At 46.6% G+C, this 20,205-nt stretch overlaps 1 protein-coding gene and 1 pseudogene across 2 annotated transcripts in view; one reads left to right on the forward strand and one right to left on the reverse strand.

The window, feature by feature from the left end:
• Window positions 1–20,205, forward strand: part of Arhgap39 (Rho GTPase activating protein 39) — an 88,581-nt gene that overhangs the window by 18,044 nt on the left and 50,332 nt on the right. The window lies entirely within an intron of this gene.
• LOC115029394 (uncharacterized) lies at window positions 2,398–2,676 on the reverse strand (annotated as a pseudogene).

Below are 20,205 nucleotides of genomic sequence, written 5' to 3' on the forward strand. Positions count from 1 at the left end.
GCACGGTGGACCCTTGACATGTGTGGGTTTGCACGTTCACACCCATTCATACCAAAACATAATATGGTAGAAAGAAGGTTTGAAAGCCCAAGTGAGCCAGGCATGGTGGCACACACCCTTATCCCAGTACTCAGGCAGAGGCAAGTGGATCTCTGTGAGTTGAAGGCCAACCTAGTCCACACAGTGAGTTCCAGGTCAGTGAGTGGTATATAGTGAGACCCTGCCAGAGAGAGACAGACAGAGACAGACACACACACACATAAATCTCCCCAAAATAAAAAAACCTGAGTGTTGGGACACTTGGGGGATTATTTTACTTTTTTGTTTTTGAGACGCGGTCTTTTCTATTATGTAGCCTTGGTTGTCCTGGAACTCACTGTGTAGACCAGGCTGGCCTAGAATTCACAGATACCCACTTGCTTCTGCCTCTGGCGTGATATGATTAAAGGTGTTCACACCACGAGCTAGCAGGACATTCATATGCATATTTAAGGAATGCTACTGTTACATATGACGATCTGTATATAGACTGTTTCCTGATTTTTTTTTTTTTTATGGAATCCTCATCCATGGCAGACTCTGCTGCTTTGTGGGATGATTGGTTATTTCCATTTTCTTTTTCCTTTCTGAGTAGATAAAGCTTAAGAGATGTATGAATTATTCAGAAGGATGTGGGCTGAGAAAGGGAAGGAATTGCTGTTTTGAGTGTGGTAACAAAACTGGGAGGAAGTCCTGGGAGTGGTCTGTAGAAAGATGAACCAGAGGTAGCTGGGAAAGTTCTAGAGAAAGGCGAAGGGGTGAGGGACCGCCAGTCACAGTGGGCAGGCGCACACTCTGTGGTTGTGCGTTTGCTCTTCCTCTGGCCTGTACTCTGGCTTGCCCTACAGCTTGGAGGCTGAGGTCAGCCTTTGACTCCGATAAAGGGGCAATTTGCTGGCTTCCAGGGATAGTGCCCCCCACCCCCACCCCCTAGTCCAGTCATCACATGAGGGATGCAGACAGACTGGTCGGGGAAGTGCTGATTCTCCCATCAGCCCTTGTTGATAGTTTAAATTGTATCATGCAGCTCCTGCTTAGAATGCTTTGGTGGCTTTTTTCATAGGATAAAATTTGCAATCTTGTTTTTTAAAAAGATTTATTTCATCTGTGTTCTGATGTTGTACTTGCATATATGTCTGTGTACCACATGTGTGCATTGCCCTTGAAGGTTAGAAGAGGGCCTGAATTCCCCTAGAACTAGAGTTACAATAAGTTGTGAGCTGCCATGTGGGTTCTGGTAATCAAACCTGGATCCTCTGGCAGAGTGGCTGTGGAGCCATCTTTCCAGCCCCCGACTTTATAATCTTAGCGTTCCCTCCAAGGCTTCTAAGCTCTGTGGTAGCACTTGGGTACAACCCTTCTTCCCTCCCCAGGTACTGGTCTCCCCCTCCTTCAGAGTCTGACCATCTTCTCAGTCAGGGTCGTAGTCTGGAGCTGAGGTTGGTCCTTACTGAATTCAGTGCAAATCTTTTCCTGCTGTGCTTCTCAAAAGGACACACTCCTTTAGATAGATATATATGCAGAGTTTGTAATTATCTATTTACCTCTTATTGTCTCTATCTTATTTAAAGGGCACAGGTCACACTGGTTTTATTCACCACTCTCTGCTCAGAGCCTGGTATGAGGACAACAAATTTTTATTGAAAATCTCTTTGTTCTTATTGTATATGTGTGGGTGTTTTACTTGCATGTGGTATGTGCACCGTGAGAATGCCACGTCCTGGAGGCCAGCAGGGGCATTGGTGCCTCTGGAGCGGGAGTTAAAGCCAGTTAGTTATAGTTAGCCACCACGTGAACGCTGGAAGCCAGACTCGGGTCCTCTACAGGAGCAAGTGTTCTTAGCCCTGAGCCATCTCTCCAGCCCCCACAAGAAATATTTTTTACATGAATTAATAAATGCATAAGTAGAAAAATACTGGGGAATTTGATGAGCTACTGAAAATTTAAGAGGTACCACTAACCACTGCTCTATATAATCAATACCCTATTATAACACGGTCACTCTGGATTAAAAAAAAAAAAACAACAGGAAAGAGAGGGAGAGTGGAAAAGGAGAGGAGGAGGGAGAGGGATAGCACGGGTGTGTCTGAGATTTATGTTTCAAGAATGCCCTAAGTGGGCACAAACTTAGAGATTGGATGTTCTGCTTGGCATTGGAAAGGCCAGCGCATTATATTCACAGAGCAAAGTTTTCTCCATCACTTTTTTTTCTTACTACTACAGTATTTATTTGTTTTCTGTCAAACCTGAGCCAAGCGTTTTCCCCAGCCTTCTTGGGGAGGTACAGGAAAAGGACCATACAGGGCAGACGAGACACGAAAGAACCATCCGTGAGAGCTGGAAGTAGAGACAGCTGCATCACATGGCGAAGAGCCCCATGGCTTCCGAGAGAGCAAAGCCTAGAATCGCGTAGAAGAGTTGTTGCTTCAGAGAAGGGTTCCTAGCCAATGATGAGACTCCCAAAACCAGTCCCGATCCCTGCCCCAGAGCCAGCCACCCCATCAACTGTAGCAGCCCCAGCTCCAATGAACTTGGCAACTGTGTCGCTGTCCTTTGAAATGGCCCTGGTTTGGAAGCTGCGGCTAGGGATAAGTGAGGTCAGAGGCCGCAGGACCGCCAAGCCACTGAGGCTCTCATCTGTTGGCATCTGTGGTTGCGCTCTCATCTGTTGGCATCTGTGGTTGCGTCAACTCCACTGCAGACAGCAGCTGAGATGAGGGAGTGGGACGAACTTGGAGCCGGCATACATTTTCAGGGGTGAGGGGCCAAGGCAGGAAAGCTGCTACCAGGGGAGAGAAGTCAGAGAGCCTCCCCTCACTTTTTAAAAACAATTTTTATTAATTACGTGTGTCTGAGGCCAGAAGAGGGCATTGGACCTCCTGGGGCTGGAGTTCCAGTTAGCTGTGAGCTGCTGGGCAGGAGTGCTGGAATGGTGGATCTCTTGCCCCGCCCCTGCCCCCCATTGGTTTGTCTGGTTGTCACCAGGAGCCCTGGTGTTGTCTTCCTGCTTGGTGTTCACCAAGGGTCTTGTACCTTTAGCCTTGATGATCAGACTTGGAAGAACGTTTACTTTATCCTTTGTTTAGGAGGGAAATTAACTTAAGTAAAGTTGCTGCTTGTGCCCCGAAGCTCTGACTATGTTTTCCTGTGTATTTGTGCAGTTTTTTTGTTTTTTGTTTTTTGTTTTGCTGCCTACATGCTTAGGGATCTTCCTAAGCATTCTGGTTTCATCTGTGGCTGACTCTGAGCTCAGAGTTGTTCCCTTAGGACTGGAAGTCTGGAAGTGCCTCAGAGACGGAGAACTGGGCCTCTCTTTGCGGCTTTCCTGTTTTAGAGGCCCTAGTCCTGGGCCTGTGAGATGGCTCAGCAGAAAAAGGTACACTTTCCACCAAGCCTGATGACCTGTGTGGTGGAAAGAGAGAACTGGTTCCTACAAGATTGTCTCTGTCCCCCTGACCTCACAATTAATATAAAAATACCCCTAGTTCTCTGCTGCCTGTATTCAGTGAACTCCTTGGAAGCCAAGTGCTACCATAGTCCTGACAGCTCTGACTTCCTACCAGCATGGCATGGCTCTTAGATTTTTAGGTCAGCTTCTCCAGCAGCAACGTTAGCTATAGATTCACTGAGAAGGAAGAGGCCAGCCCTGGTTTTCTGAGTCTCTCTGGTGGTAGGCATTTTGGTGGGTGGAGGTAGGAATGTGATTCAGAGCAGACCAGTTCTGGGCTTATGGTGGGAGGAGTTAGGTTGGGTAGTGCCCTTCGAAGGGGCTCCTGCCTTTGATGTAGCAGCTCTTTCTGAGCAGATAAGTTCAAGTATCACACTAGGCCTGATACTTACTTTCTAGCTTCCTGTAGGTTCTGTGAGCTCCTGCTAATGTGCTTTCTGGTTTTGTTGTTGCTGTTATACTTTTTATATAAGCATTTTCTATATTTTGATTTGCATATTTGTTTATGAGTGTCTGCCTGCATGTATGTATGTGCACTGCATTCGTGACTGGTGCAGTAGAGGTCAGGAGAGGGTAGTGTGTACTCCAGTACTACAGCCGCAGACAGCTGCTGTGTTGCTTGCAGTAGACCCGGCTCTTCTAGAAGGGCAGCAGTACCCTCAACACTGAGCTTTTTCTCCTGCTCTTGTTTTAGTTTTTGAGACAGTCTTTGTATCCCAGGCTAACCTACAGCTTAATATATAGCCTAGGCTAGCCCTGCACTTTGATGATCCTCTTGCCTCAGCCTCCTGAGTACTGTATTACAGCTGTGAGCCACTTAAGGTGGCTTTGTAATTCCTTTCGCCTTGATTTCCACCTGTCTGTAAGTGGGTTTTCACTTTAGCCATACACAAAAATCACTCAGAAAAACTAAAAAAATTAACCACTCTGGGGGAAAGACACAAGAGCTCAGCCTCACAGCTGTACTGATGTAGTGTCAGAGAGTTGATGTCATCCTCCTAGTGTCCCTGCTGTGCAGGTGTCCCGTGCTGGACCATCCATTCATTGCAGGTAGCCACTGAGTGAGGTGACAGTTTTAAAGCTGTAAGTGTGAAAACTTAACTTTTTGTACTTTGCGCTCACATAGCAGCTTACCCTGGCCAACCCGTGGGGGTGTGTCCTGTTGTGGTTTGGGTCTCACCTTGTCTCTTCTTCCTGATCCCGCCATCTCCTCCGACACAAGGCTCTTACACCTGGGGCTGCTTTCTCCTTTCTGCTGGTTCCTCAAGGACAACCATTTTCATGGATTCTATTTTATGCTTCGTTGAGCTGCAGTGGCCTCCTATTGGGATAAAGAAAGTTCTATCTACATCACTGCTCCTCCTGTCCCCTTCCCTAGGCGGCCCTTCACAGACCTGGAGTGCTTACATGGGTGGCCTGGGAAGGTGGCCTTCTTGGTGAGTTTTCTAAGACTCTTATCTGCTGTGCCTCCCCAAAGCTGCCTCTCTTTTCCATCAGACTTGCTGCAGATCACTTAGCCTTGCAGAAACAGTGTCCAGGACAGAGAAGGCTGCGTGCTACAGAGTAGGCAGCTTCCTACTTCCTTCTCATGTATTTAACTCTTTGCCAGATCTCATTAGCTCCAAGCCACAAAGCAGAGTGAAGTGACAAAGGCTGGCTTCTTCCTCCTTTTCTCCCTACTGAGGAACCTTGAATAGCTAAAGGCCTCCTGTTCTCTGCTTTGGGTGACATCCTTGATCTTTTTTTTTTTTTTTTTTTTTTTTTTAGATTTATTTATATTTATGTGAGTACACAGTAGCTGTCTTCAGACACACATCAGAAGAGTGCATTGGATCCCAACACAGATGACATAGTGAACGACCATGTAGTTACTGGGAATTGAACTCAGGACCTCTGGAAGAGCTGTCAGTGCTCTTAACTGCTGAGCCATCTCTCCAGCCTGACTTCCTTGATCTTTTAGCATGCAACCTTGCCTTGGATTTCAGGGATCCCCAAAGGGTGCTGTGGTATTTTTCTTGTCTTCCTTCATATTTGTGTGTGTGTGTGTGTAACGCATGCACGTGTGTGCATGTATGGGAGGTATGCTCACCTGTACATGTGTATGTGGAGGACAGAAATCTGTGTTGGTGGTCTTTATTTATTCTGTCCACCTTTTAAAAAATGTTTTAAATTGTTATTTTGGGAATGTGTACACATATTGTGTGTGTGTACACGCGTGCGAGTATACGTGTGTGCCATGGCACCTGTGTTGAGGTTAGAATACAACTTGCAAGAGTTGGTGCTCTCCTACCTTGCAGGTCCTTCCAGGCGTGGTAGTAATGCCTCTACCCACTCAGCTGTCTCACTGTAACACTCCCCTCCCCCGCCTCACGTTTTGAGACAGACTCTCTCAGTGAATCTGGAGCTTATTGTTTTGGCTAGACTGGCTCCAGCAGGCCCTCAGGATCTGCCTGTCTCCATCTACCTGAGGTTACAGGCCTGTGCCACTGCATCTGACTTTTATGTGGATTCTGAGAACCTAAACTCAGGTCGTCATGCTCATTGTTTTGATAATTGTGTTCCTGAAGAGATATAAGCAGTACTCTTTCTAGCACACAAAATACCATTCCACCAAAGTCCATCCCGGGGAACCATTGGATCTGTTGAATTACTTTGCTTAGGTTGAGGGCTTCTTACAGGAGTGTGGGGAGCAGCACGGTGGCTGCACGGGGAGATCGCTCACCACTTGGATGGTGCTTCTCCATACTGGTATAGATGGTGCACCCGTTTCTTTCCATTAGCTTTCTTCAGCTCTTCTATACTTTAGCTCTTCCTGAGACATTGTAATTAGGACAAGACTTCATACAAATGGCTACCCGTGGGGATGGGATCTCAGGTGGGGTCCAAGGACCCTTATTACTGTCTGTTTTGAGGGAATGTTAACTAGCTCTTACAGGTGTTAACTAGCACCTGACAGAGGTGGAAGACCACATGCTACAACCCTTGGGTTGTAGATGCTCACCCACTGAGCATCTCCCACCTTCACTTCTCTCCTGGTTGCAGCCTGGCTCTTTAGCTGTGCTGGCCTCTGTGGGCGGCTGTTCTGTGTAGTCTAAGGAGCTGGGATTCACTTAGAGTGAACAACTGGCCCAGGAACCTCCAGCCCTTCTTCTGAAAGCACATCTGGGTTTGGGAACAATTTTACTTACAGGACAAATCACATGCTTCTTTCATGTCTTAGAACTTTTCTTTGCTGTGATAAAACACCATGACCAAGACAACTTATAAAGAAAGGGTTTAATTTGACACATGGTTTCAGAGGACTAAGAGTCCATAGTAGCAGAGTTGAAGGAACAGCTGAGCACTCTTTTTTTAATTCTTCTCTCATACATTAGAACATCCTAATCTTGAGGCAGGGAGCAAGGACTAGGAATCTCAGGAGCCCTCTGAAACCTCAAGGCCCACCCCCAGAAACACATTTCCTCCAACAAGGCTACACCTCCTTACCTTTTCCAGACAGTTCCACCAACTAGAGGCCAAATATTAAAACAGATGAGCCTAGAGCTGGGTAGTGGTGTGCGTACCTTTAATCTCAGCACTTCTGAGGCAGAGGCAGGCAGATCTCTTGAGTTCGAGAGCAGCTTGGTCTACATAATGAGTTCCAGGACAGCCAGGGTAGAGAGAGCCTGGAAGAGCAGGAGATGCTCTCAACCACTGAGCCATCTCTCCAACCTCATCTTTTCACTTTTTGTTTGTTTGTTAATTTGTTTTTTGAAACAGGGTTCTCTGTGTAGCCTTGGCTTTCCTAGAACTCACACTATAGACCTCGAACTCACAGAGATCTGTTTTCCTCTGTCTCCCCAGTGCTGGAATTAGAGGCTAGTGCCACTACCAGTGGTATCTTTTTATTTTCTTAATGGTGCATTTTGAAGTATAAAATTTTAAATTTCGACTAATTTTACATTTTTTTCTCATATGTCTTGGGTGTTGCAACTTGAGAAATCTCGGTCCTTTCTAACTTCTTGAGTACTGGTTTAACAACTTCGTGGTCACTGGTGTCTTTGAAAGAGCAGAGCTCATGGTCCAGGATGTAAAGGTTGCAGCAACATCAGAAGGGGCAAGATTGGCCCTATGGTGGCCACAGGGTCCTGTTGGCAGAGGATGAAGGAACTACATCTCTGTACTCCTGCTTTTAAATGGAGAAGTGTTTAAATAGGAATTGAGGAAGGACAGGAATAATTGATAGAATATCCCGGAGGAAGACATTTGCATAAGAGTTCTTCTGGCTGTTGTAAGAGGTTGCCACAGATTTAAACAGCACAATTTGTCCCTTTTGTTCTGAAGGCTGCTGTGGCTCTGTGTGTGTTTAGCTCCTGTGAGAGATTGGGTATGCAGCTGAGTGTGCCCTGTGGCTCACAGCAGGACTAAGGAGGCCGGTGCTCAGCATTACATTCCTAAGGCTAAGGTTGTGGGTCAATGCCCACATTGGTGTGTGTGAATGTGCACAAGCTAGGGCAGTCAGTGAGGACCTGGCTGCAACTAATGCACCAGGCTCCTTATCTTGGGCATACTTCTGGGCCTCTCAAATTCCTATAAAGCCAGCCCTTCTATGGAGGCACTAGGTTGGACCCAGAATAACATCTCTTTGCTGGCTTATTTCTTGAAGATAACCCTCAAATTCTCTCCTTGGGCTTTGCTTTCAAAGGTCAAGTCTAAGCTGGACAGCAAGAGATGTGTGGGTACATGACTGGCCAAGGGCCAATGTCATAGAGCAATGAGCCAGGGCTAGTATGGGACAGTGTACAATATAGACAGTGGTCATGGGGAACGTGGTGAAAACAGAACAGAGGATGACCATGGGGTGTGAGAGGAGCAGCTTGGGAAGGGTCTGAATGGCGTTCCCACAGATGCACAGAGACAACTGCTGAGTGTTCCAATGGGCCTCCTCAGTGAAGACTTGGGTGTGTGTCTGGCCACAGGGCAAAGATTCAGATAGGCATGCTCATGGATGGAGATTTTATATGTGTGTATATATGATATGGATACACACACACATATAGTGTATTTTTACTTAATTACATTTCAATTTAGGATGAGTTTATAGGGATATAAACTCATCATAGGTCAAGGAACAGCTCTTATCCTCAGATTGATGGAAACAAGAACATAACGTCTCAGGATGCTGAAGTTGATGATCCTCTAAAGTGAAAATAATCTGATCCCAGTAGCATCTTGAGGATGCTCGTCTCTCCCAGTGTGCGTAGGAGGGCGTGGGGAGGATGCCACTCCTTACTGCAATGGTGCAGTGGTTTGTTTTCTTCCCCAGTTTCCCAGTCCTCGTGGCAGTGGTCTTTGTAAGTGTGCTATGAGGATCCCAGCAGCCACAGATGGAATGACAGCTTGTTGGAGCTTGTCAGTAGTTAGCAAAATCCTGCAACCAGGGACCTAATGAGACACAGAGTCTTTGGTCTGCATTTTGTCAGAAAAGATTTTTATATTTTCTGCATGGCACTTGAAATAAATGCTGTAGAGAACAAATGTTAAGGTATTTCTTCAATTTCAGTGATTAATTTTTGAAAATCATTCACTTTGTTCTTTTTTCTTTTGTTCTTCCTCTCATCTGTCCTTTCCTTCTCTTCTCTTCTCTTCTCTTCTCTTCTCTTCTCTTCTCTTCTCTTCTCTTCTCTTCCTTCCTTCCTCCCTTCTTTCCATCCATCCTTCTTTCTGTCCTTCCATCCATCCTTTCTTTCTTTTTTTCTTCTATCCTTCTTCCTAAGATAGTTTTGATGTATCCTAGGTTAGCCTCAAATTCACTAACTTGATAGGTTTTGTACCAACAGATTAAACGTCTGTTTATGATTGAGAAAAACCATGAAGTAACTGGAAAAAAAAACTATCAAGAACACAGCAAAGACAGTTAATAAGATGGGTCATGACAGACAGGTTGATTGAGGTATGGAGGATTGAATGTCATTCACTCAGGTAGATGTAGGAAAATTGAGTTTGAAACCAGCTTGGGCTACCTACCAAGACTCAATCACAAAAGAAAATGAAACACTTGATTTTACTCCTGGAAGAAGGAAGTAGAACAGACATAGGAGAGTAGAATATTTAAAGAGCTGTTAGCTGAAGAAAGTTATGGAACTGATAAAAGATTCATATTTATATCTGATGGGGATACAGTTTATAGTTTCTTTATCCTTGGTGACACATATCAAGACCCTTACAGATGCCTAAAGCTGTGGATAGTATCAACCCTACACACAGTGGCTTTCCACATTCACATACACACACACACACACACACACCCCTAAAGCTTTTCTATCTTTTTTTAAGATTTATTTAATTATTATATGTAAGTACACTATAGCTGTCTTCAGATACTCCAGAAGAGGGAGTCAGATCTCATTATAGATGGTTGTGAGCCACCATGTAGTTGCTGGGAATTGAACTCAGGACCTTCAGAAGAGCAGTCAGTGTTCTTAACCACTGAGCCATTTCTCCAGCCCCAAACTTTTCCATCTTAACAGGCACATATATTGTAGTCATAATTTCTGCAATTTGAGATGAACAGGAAAACTAATACAGACTTCTTTTTCCTTCTTTACAATTTCACAAATAGAAGATTAATTTTTACTATATAGTGTAACAATCCCAGCATTTGAGTTCCTGTTTTGTTGAATTTTTATCTTTTCATTTAAAGAACATATTTTATAATTTCTTCGATCGTCTGGATTGCTAGCTTTCCTGTTCCTGCTTTGTGGCCTTTGTAGGTTTGTTTCTGCTGCACAGTGTCCCGGAGCTGATGGTACGGTCTATGCAAGTGTGCTCATTAGCTGGTCCTTACAGTCTGCCTGAGTCACTGTCCCTTTTATTTAATGCTGAAGAATAAATCTTATGATCTCCGGAGACATGGCGGCTGCAGGAGCTATAGCTGCCTTCAGAGCATGGCGGCGGCTGCAGAAGCTGTAGCTGCCTTCAGAGCATCTGCAGGGCAATTAGTTTTTCCTGCATACTGCTGGCGTATATAGTCATTGCACCTATAAGATGTAAATTTTAATTATCCCAGTAACAAGCACTACAAACAGTTGAACATGCCCAGTTATTGCCCAGCCCACGTATCCTCTGAGAACCACATTCTCATTGGAACTTGTAGCTCCTGCATAGTTTTATGCTCCTACACAAGAAACACATAAGTGGGCATGCTTATGTTTTCAGGTTGTGGTGGGATAGTTAAAGGAACTCTAGAAACAGGTGTCACCAATGCTATCAAGAGAGGACCGCCGGGCGATGGTGGCACATGCCTTTAATCCCAGCACTTGGGAGGCTTAGGCAGGCGGATTTCTGAGTTTGAGGCCAGCCTGGTCTACCGAGTGACAGCCAGGACTACACAGAGAAACCCTGTCTCAAACAAACAAACAAACAAACAAAAACAAAAACAAAAAAAAAGAGAGGACCAAGCTAAAGTCAGAAAGGACTCTGGCCCAATGGTGGCCACAGACACTGCACTCTTGTTATTGGTGATAGTGCACATTCACATTCATAGGACTCATTGAATGGTGCACTTAAAATGAATGGGTTTTAAGTTATGCACATAATATGTCAGTAAAATCTTTTTAAAAGAAGCTTACCAAAATGTGGTTGGCTAGAAGGGTGTGAGGTGAGGGAGAGGCAGTGTTACTCTTTTGAAGAGAAAGGGTGAAAGCCATATCACCCACAGGCTTAGGCTCAAAGCATTGGCTTTCCTAAAGTAAATGCTGAAAGACAATTAGTCAAAGACCATTGGAAGCTTGGATGCTGTTCCTTGTACCTTGTATGGGCTCCAGCCCAGGTAGGGTGGCAGGCTGTGACTAAACTCTGTCAGCTAGGCCTTTTCCTCTGCAGTGGCGTCTCAGGGATCCAGCCAGCACCAAAAGAACCACAAGTCCTTAACTAGATCACGATGACACCCTCTGTGTCCTTAGGTAGAAGGAAAGGACCCTGTGCACTCAACCACTGCCACAGATCACCCCCTCTTCACACCGTCAGTGGGTTTTAGGTCCCAGTGTGTAAATAAATGTTGAGGGGTATACATTCCAGCCATACTGCATAGGAAGTGAAAAGCAAGACTTAAACAGCTCTGTAACTAGAATTCTGGAAAGAACTCAGAAAACAGAGGTCACCAGCAGTACACTGGGAATTGAAGTGTCAGCGGGTGTGATTGAGTCTAGCCACTGGAGACTAGCTGCAGCCAGCCTCCTTCACTCGATGCCTTTGTTCTTCTCTGCTTTGGTGGTGTCTTAATGTCTAGGAGGGATAGAGCTGCCTGAGGTCAGGAATGACCCTGAGTTCTTGAGCTTGCCTGTGCCTCTGGAGAGGAAGGAATGATAGGCTTGTGTGCCACTGCCCCAGTTTAGGAAGTACTAGGGATCAAATTCAGGGCTTTTGTTTGTGCTAAGCCAGCACTCTACCCACTGAACCACAAGCCCCACTTGTGGCCTCTATGAGAGAGTACCCATTGGCCCAGCTTGGTTCTGTGTCCAGTTGAAAGGGGACCACTCAGCTGCAGAGAGGGCACTGGAGAGGAAGGGGTTTCCAATGGAAGAAGGCAAGGCAGAGGGATGTATCAGAAGGACTCTGTGGGAGCACTAGAGCCTTCAGAACTGGAGGGCACACACACTGGGCTTTGGACATGGACCTTAGCCTTGTGAGCCTCAATTGCAAGGAAAGAGCATTTGCGAAGCCTTTGCTGGGTATTATGGAGTGAATCTGGAATGTTCCCTGTAGCCTTATGTTTTAATGCTTGATCCCTAGCTTGCAGAACCGTTTTAAAGGCTCTGGGGTACTTAGGAGATGGGGTATGGCTAATGGATGAGGCCACTAAGGCCTTTAAAGAGGGCTTGTGATGCTGGCCACAATCTCTTCTTCCTGGTCAGCCATCATGGGAAGAGCCTCTGCCCCATGCTCATATGCCATGCCTTCCTCAGCACTACAGATGGAAACCAGGAGTCAGAATGAATCTTCCTTATTCTGATAGAGATGAGAAGAGTAGTCAATACCTGGGACATTACACGGCCATAGTGGGTGTCTGATAACTGCAGCAGCTGGGGAAGACGATGGGTCACACGCTGAGCTGAGAGTACGTGAGGACACAGAGTCCATGCCACCGCTCCACTCCATTCATAAGAGCTCGCTCACTGGGGTCTGTCTTAGGGTGTTTTACATTTCCCAAATCACAATCCACTGAGGCAGTAACTCAAAGCAGGCAGGAACCTGGAGGCAGGAGCTGATGCCGAGGCCATGGGAGGGGTGCTGCTTACTGGCTTGCTCTCATGACTTTTTAGTCTGCTTTCTTATAGAACCCAGGACCACCACCCCAGCAGTGGCCTGACCCTCCCACATTAATCATTTAAAAAAAAAATCCCACAGGCTTGCCTACAGCTGGATCTTAGGAGGCATTTTCTCAATTGAGGTTCCTCCTCTCAGATGACTCTAGCCTGTGTTAAGTCCACATAAGCATTAGACAAGACAGGATAGTTACTGATTTACTGTGCCTTTTGTCCAATCTCAACGATGTATCATATCTAGTATACATTTCCTACAGGAAGTCTCATCTTGAAGGCTGGTGCACCTGAGTAATAGAGTCTGTCTGTCCAGCAAGTGGTGTAAGCAGTGGTATAGCTTGTCATGGGGGCTCTCTGTGACTGTACGTTTGTTTGCAGAGGGAGTAGTTGGGCACAGTGATTCATGCTTTTAATCCCAGTACTTGGGAGGCAGAGGCAGGGAGATCTGTAAGTTCCCGGCCAGCCTAGTCTACATAGCAAGTTCCAGGATAGCCAGGACTGTATATAGAAAGGCCCTGCCTCAGAAAGAAAAAGATGAGAGAGAGGGGGGTTGAGGGGAGAAATAGCTGCTTTCCTGGTAACAAGAAGTCTAAGCTCCCTCAGCATTGGCAGCAGAGACACCAGGAGCTGTGCAGAGCTTGAGGTTGTCTCACCAGCTATCAGATCCTCATATTGGTGGACCCTGTTCTTGGGACTCCCGAGTTCTTAGGGACTCCCAGGCTGCTGTGTCTGCTTTACACTGCTGCTGCTTTTGGGGTACAGTACTTCTTTTTCATTTGCCTTGTTTTCCATACTAGCATATAACTGCTTCAGACCCTGTCTTCTCAGTTTTCTGTCAGCTTCTCTGTGAAGTCTTATTTGTAGTCTTCTTTTTGGCCCAGTCATTCTCTTTGTCTTTGAGTCAGGAGGGAGCCTGGTGGGGCAGCGTCAGTCTCTGGCTTTGCTGGGAGCATGCTCTCCACCCTGGCATGTGCTCAGTTTCAGAAGTGCTCCAGAGCTGCTGAAAGAAGCAGTGTCCAGCTTCCTGAGAGCTCTCTGTGTGAGCCTACCACACAGATCCTGCAGAGCTGCGTCATAGCCTCCTACCATTGCACGTGTAAAGCCATCTCTCTTTAGAAATCTGCCCCTTTGCTTTCTGCTCTTTGAGGCCCTGTGCTAATTCTGGAGTCTCCTGTCTGTGTGAAGGAGGGATTCTGCCAGCACCGATGACCCACCCAGCTGCTGTCTACTCATGGCTCTCCGAATTCCTTATCCTTTTATGAAGTCACGCATTATTTAACAAGGGGCACCTGTTTCAAAGATGTATGTTGTTAGGCTATCTTGCCATGCAAACATCACAGAGTGAACTTACATGACAATAGCTATTGCATCACCAAGGTCCTTCTTCTTGCTTGCCATACACAGTCCACCATGTTGGGGTCACTTCCACGTCTGTTTTCTCTAATGTGGTTAGTGCAGGGAGCCTGGTGGGGCAGCGTCAGTCTCTGGCTTTGCTGGGAGCATGCTCTCCACCCTGGCATGTGCTCAGTTTCAGAAGTGCTCCAGAGCTGCTGAAAGAAGCAGTGTCCGGCTTCCTGAGAGCATGGTCAGCTGTAAGCCCGAGCCCTCAGAGGCCACACAGGTGGTCTCGTCTCTCTTCCTGCTACTTTCTTAGTCTTTGGCCCCTTGGGCTCTGAGCATTCATAGCTACTCACAGATTTCTGTCTGATCTGTCTCATAGCAGTACTTGACCATGCAAATATTTTTTAAATCCAATTATCTAATCCTAGTTAGCAGCTGCCCTTTAGTCTGAGAGTAAAACGGGCTTCATAACCAGGGGCTGACAGCTCTCCTGGATGTTTCCCATGCCATCTTCTTGGTTGTCAGGGTTACCTGATGTAGTTCAGCATCTGGCTTATCTGAAGATAGCACCAAAAAAAAAAAAAAAAAGACCGTCAGATAAGTTTCCTGAAAGAATTTACTATCGAGTTGTAAGGACACGTTTATCTGTTTTCCAGATGTTCATTCTGTATCTTGTAGTGACCTCCTCAGAGGTAGTAGAAGGCGGCATGGCCTTCAGGGCACCTGTGGCACAAAGGGTTAGTAGCTGTTGGTGTGTAGCTGTGAGTGTGGGGATCTCTGTCTTCTGTTTGCATCTTTCACTTCTTTTTCTTTCTTACATACTACAAGGTAGATATCGTCTTCCTATTATTTTCTTGTGAGTAGATTATTTTCATGACAGCTTTTACCTCATACGTGAGCTGTAAGTGGGAATTGCCTTTAGTCAGTGCTGAGATGAGCATGTCAGGCCATCCCTAGACTTGAACCTACCATGGATCTGTCCTAGAGCTAGAGTTGTTTTATCCCTTATGAAAACTAGAAATGAGCTTTTAGTTTGTGGCCAGTCTTATTTGACCAACACTTTCTCCAGCAGGAACCCGGTGAGGCTTGGAACTCTGTGGTTGGTTGTGTGCCCAGAGGGGTCTTCCTTTCCCACTTCTGAGAAGCATCCTGGCCAACTTGGTACTCATTAGTAACTGTTCTACCCTGCTTGCCTCTGGTACCTTGCCTGATCTGCTTGTATGGGTTTTTCCTGTTCTGACAATTTATACACTTTCATTAGGAGCGGGGCTGTTTTTCTGTGCAAGCATTAAGAGCTAGTTAGGGATACTTCCAAGGCAGGCCCTGGCCCTTTCTGGCTGCTCTGGACAAGGTAGAGTTAGTTGTGTATGGTCCTAGCAGAAGATAGGAGGATTGATAAGATGCTATACGAAGGAGGTAGCCCCAGGTCAATTTGGTGACAGCCAGGACAGCATAGAGCAAGAATTGGCCAGTGGAGGCTATCAATGTGAGCAGCATCTCCTTCAACTGTTCTACAAAGTGGGCCTTGAGTATCCTCACCTGCTCTTCCCTGGGGACGATTCTTGTCACCAACATTTCCAAGTGTTATTCAGTTTCTCAGAGAGCAGAAAAAAATCATATGGATCACTTTGGCTCTTTCCTTCCTAGCCCAGCCCAAGGTACAATGGCTACCTCAGTGAACATTGCCACAGGCTTCCTACTGGTCAGTACCATGGCTCCATTCCTGACCTTATTGTTCCCATTGGCTCCTGTGTTCCCAGTGCAGCCACAGAGAGGGTGTGAGAGGGTCTCTGAGGGTGGTACTAAATGTGCCCTTAATCGACGGTTCCCTCAATGGCAGGCTCCTCCGTGCCGGGGCCAAGTGCTGGCAGAGTCACACGGGCACATGAGAATGTGCTCATGGGCAGCCCACCAGTTTTGAGGATAGTGAGGAAGAACTGGTTATGTGAGGGTATTACTGGTACTAGGAACAGATTGCCGTTTCCGGGGCTCATTCTCAAACAGACCCCATCAGGAGCCAGCACAGAGCGTCCTCTGTTCCAGAACTCCGTGTAGGAAGTTGGAAATGAGAACCTTCTCGCCCACTCATGACCGGAACTTTCCCACAGTGAGGGGTGGGAGGAGGAGCAGCCAGAACAGTGGTGGGGGTGGGGGCATTCAGAGGGCCTGATACTGTCATGTGAGTGGCATCTGGCCTACTCTCTAGGTATCTCAAGCCTTAGAGTGTGTTGTGCCCAAGCCTGCCCTTCACTTGGGAAATAGACATGCTGGGTTTGGATGACATCTTCCTAAAACAGGCCCTGACTCTGTGTGCTGTGTGTCCCTTATCTGCCAGCTGTCCTGGCATCAACACAGGCCATCAACCATGGTTGCTCTCTGCTAGTCCATGAGATGGAGACTAAAAGGGCCTACCTCCAACTGTGCCCTACACAGTAGTAAAAAGTATGATGAATGCCCAGGAAAAGGCAGTGACTATCAGGTGATGCAACCATTCATACATTGCCTCTGCTGTATATCAGGCATCCATATAAAGGATTGGCAGGCCAGGCATGGTGGTGCACACCTATAATCCTAGCACTGGAGAGGCTGAGGCTGAAGAATTAGGGGTTCAAGCCAGTCTCCAGTATATAGTGAGTTTGAGGCCAGCCTAGACTACATGAGACATTGTCGAAAGAAAGGAGAGAAAGAGAGAAAGAGGAAGGAAGGGAAGAAGGAAATAAAAAGAAAGATAGATAAAGGTAGTAGCAGTTTGAAGGCAGAAAGGTATAAGACAAAAGCCATTTCCTTTATTGGCAGCTTTGCATATTCTGTAGGCCCTAAACATGGAGTACAAAATCTGTAGGCACAGGAGCATCCATCTCTGGGACCCTTTGAGTAAGGGCCTATCCCTTCTAACAGGAAACAAGATGCTGGGCCTTCTATCAGTGCCCACTGTGATCTGTGTGTCCTTCTGAGGCCTAAATCTCCTGCTGTCTCCTTAGCATAGTCCTTTCTGGCAAGGTCAGCCATCCTCTGATGGGGAAGGGAAACTGGCAGTAGTTGGTCCTTCAACTGTATCAACAGTAGAAAATGGACTTTCTCAGGTTCATTAAGTAGTCAAACCCTGGCATCGCTGGAACATGCCTCCTTGTATTACACCAGTGAATATTTTGATGGGAACCCATCAGAACAGTTGGGCACTTCTGACAGAATGTCAGTACTTTTTCTTCCCTCACAGTAGTTGTGAAGAGGATTGACATGCCAAAGGCCATGTCAGTGGCCTGAGGCAGATGCTTGGATACCACAGCTCCACACGGAGATGCAACAAGGAAAAGGATGAGCCCAGAACACCGCACCCAGGCAGGAAAGTGAGGTAGCCCCAAGAAAACAAATGGGAATGGGATGCACATGTGTCTCATTGGACTACTACTGCAAGTGAAAGCATGCCACTCTGTTGACAGCAGCACTTACACATCAACACAGAAGGCATAAGCAGAGTATAGACTACACAGAAAAGAACAGACAGTCCTGCAGGCCCAGCCCGAGGGAAAGAACTCCATATCAGAAAAGCAAGGTGCCCACTGGGTTACAGAAGAAGAGCCCACCCACTCCTGACTGTTCTGTGTTACTGTGTGTGTGTGGGTACGTAGGTCACCGTACACATGCAAAAGTCAGAGGACCATTTATGGGAGTATGCTCTCTCTCAACCCTGCCAGTTAAAGAGAATGAACTCTGAACTCAAGGCCGCGTCAAGTGTAACAGCAGGTGCCTCTACCCACTGAGCTGCCTCCCTGGGTCCTGTTTTTGTTTTTGGAAGCCAGATCTTGCCAGCAAGTTCAAGCTGATCTAGAATTAAAGATCTTCCTGCTTTCGCCCTTGAATACTGGGACTGTTCATACCCACCAGCATGCTTGGTTCTTTTCTGCTTCTTGTAGTTTGAAGATAATTTTTCTTCCTTTCTGTTTGGGCTAAATGGGGTCTCTGGCAAAGACCCAATCAGAAGTGCAGTGAGGGTTCAGCTACTATCCTTATGGTCCGCACTGTCCTCACTGTTGTCAGGGCAACAGTGGCCAGTCATTTCTGTAGTCAGAAATCCATATGCACAGCAACAAAGTGGCTGTGGCCACCCATCATTGCTTAGGTGTGGCGAGAGTTCTGCTTTTCCCATTTTAAGAGCTGATCCTAGAATACAGGAGGGTGTGGCAGGGAGAAGAGAAGAGGTCCTGAAGCTACTTAGGGTAGTTTATACCTGTACTCCCAGCATAGAAGACTGGGGCAGGAGGATTCCTGTAAGATCAAGGTCAGCCTGGGCGAGATGGTGAGTTCTTGTTAGCCTGGTTTGTAGAGTAAGACCCTTACTCAACACACAGAAATATAACAACAGTAAGAAAAAGCTAGCCAAAGGAAGCAGCTACAGAAGACTTGGAGAGGACACTTGCTGGTTACTGCGCTGCTCTGTGCTCTGTGGGTTGCAGGCACAGGGCTTGGAGAATGAGGCATTGTGTGCCCAGCACACAGTGTGCTTTCACAATGTGAACTGTGAACTGGTTCTTTGTGCGGGACTTGGAAAGCTCCTTACAGATGGCCTTGGGAGTGGACCTCAGGCCTTCTGGACGTGCTGGCTAACCAAAGACATATTCATTCTGATGCTTCCTTGAAACTCACTGAAATGAGCAAAAAGAATGAAAGACCAAGAACAAGATCTTTTCTACAAAGAATCTGAGAGAAGCCATAGACCAGAGAGGATGTCAGCCAGATGGGAGAGAGGAGCTGTGGGCAGTTTAGTCTCAAAAGGCCAGGCTCTTGTGGAGTAAGAGTGACTTTTAGAGATGCTGTTTGTGAGAGAGCATTTCCTTAGAAGAATGGAGTCTCTGGTTCGTTTGGATTGCTGTTAAAGATACACTAGAGCATCTGGGGAGAAAGTGGGACTGAGGAGCCCCGGCCTCATTTTTCTGTAAGATCCAGACTCTCATAGGGTGAGATGGGCGGGGGGCAGGAAATGCTGCTGCTGCTGTGTTTGAGCAGTGTTGTTGTCCTCCCTCCCTTGCAAGTGGACCAAAGGACAGTCACCAGCAGACACACGGGGCTGTCCACGCCCAGCAGATGACTGGCTGGCTAGGAGGAGGCGTTCTGTGGCTCAGCTCCTTGCCTTAGTTGCTCAGAAATCTGGAGGCCAAGCTAGAGAGAGAGCTCAGTGGTTCTGGGTGTGGTTCTCCTAGAGGACCCAGGCTTGATTTGCTCCTGTCCCAGGGGTTGAGCATCCTCCCCTGGCCTCCCAAGGCACCAGGCATATACATATGGAGCACAGACATGCTTCTAGGGAAAGCATCCACACACACCACTAAGAGATAGAAGCAAGCACTCTGCAGGCTTTCGCACCTGAACTACCTGGTTGTCATTGAGTTGTTGCTGTTTAGAGACTCAAACAGGCCATGACACATAGCATGGCCCAAACTGTGACAAGACAGAGTCTCGGGAGAGCACCTGAGTTCACTGCTGGCCTGTGCTAGGTTCTGTTACAAATGATGCCAGAACCTCACTTTAGATGAAGCCTGTAAGAAGGTGTGGTACAGAATGGTTCTGAAACAACATGCAGTTTGGGTCAGTCTTGCTCCATAGAAGTTGGAGTATACCCCAACAGTGATAGAGTATTTGTTCAGCATATGAAGGTCTGGGTTCCATCTCCAGGACTGCAAATAATAGTGATAAATCAACGAAGGAATTCAGAGCCAAAGGGGTGCTCATGTAGACAGTAAGGGAAGGAAGAGGATAAAGGACATGGCTAAAGAGAAACTTAGAGTTAGTGCAAAAGGAATTTCATATGGAACCGTCTCCGTTCACCAAAAAAAATCTACAAAAAAAATATATATATATATATATATATGTATGTATATATACACACACACACCAAAAACGTGCGAGCTGGCAGAGCTGAAGAAACTGGTAGTAAACTTTATAGCAGGAAATTCCCTTCTCTTAGTAGCATCAAGAAATAGGACAAATATTAGTCTCCTGGAGAGCAAGCAAATGGGAAAGCATGCTATATGAGAAAAGTAGAGAGTTTGGGGAGACCTGGGGAGAAGGGCCAGGACAGCA

Source organism: Mus caroli, unplaced genomic scaffold, assembly GCF_978045245.1.
Source record: "Mus caroli unplaced genomic scaffold, Mus_caroli_1 scaffold_16, whole genome shotgun sequence".
NCBI classification, from domain to species: Eukaryota; Metazoa; Chordata; class Mammalia; order Rodentia; family Muridae; genus Mus; species Mus caroli.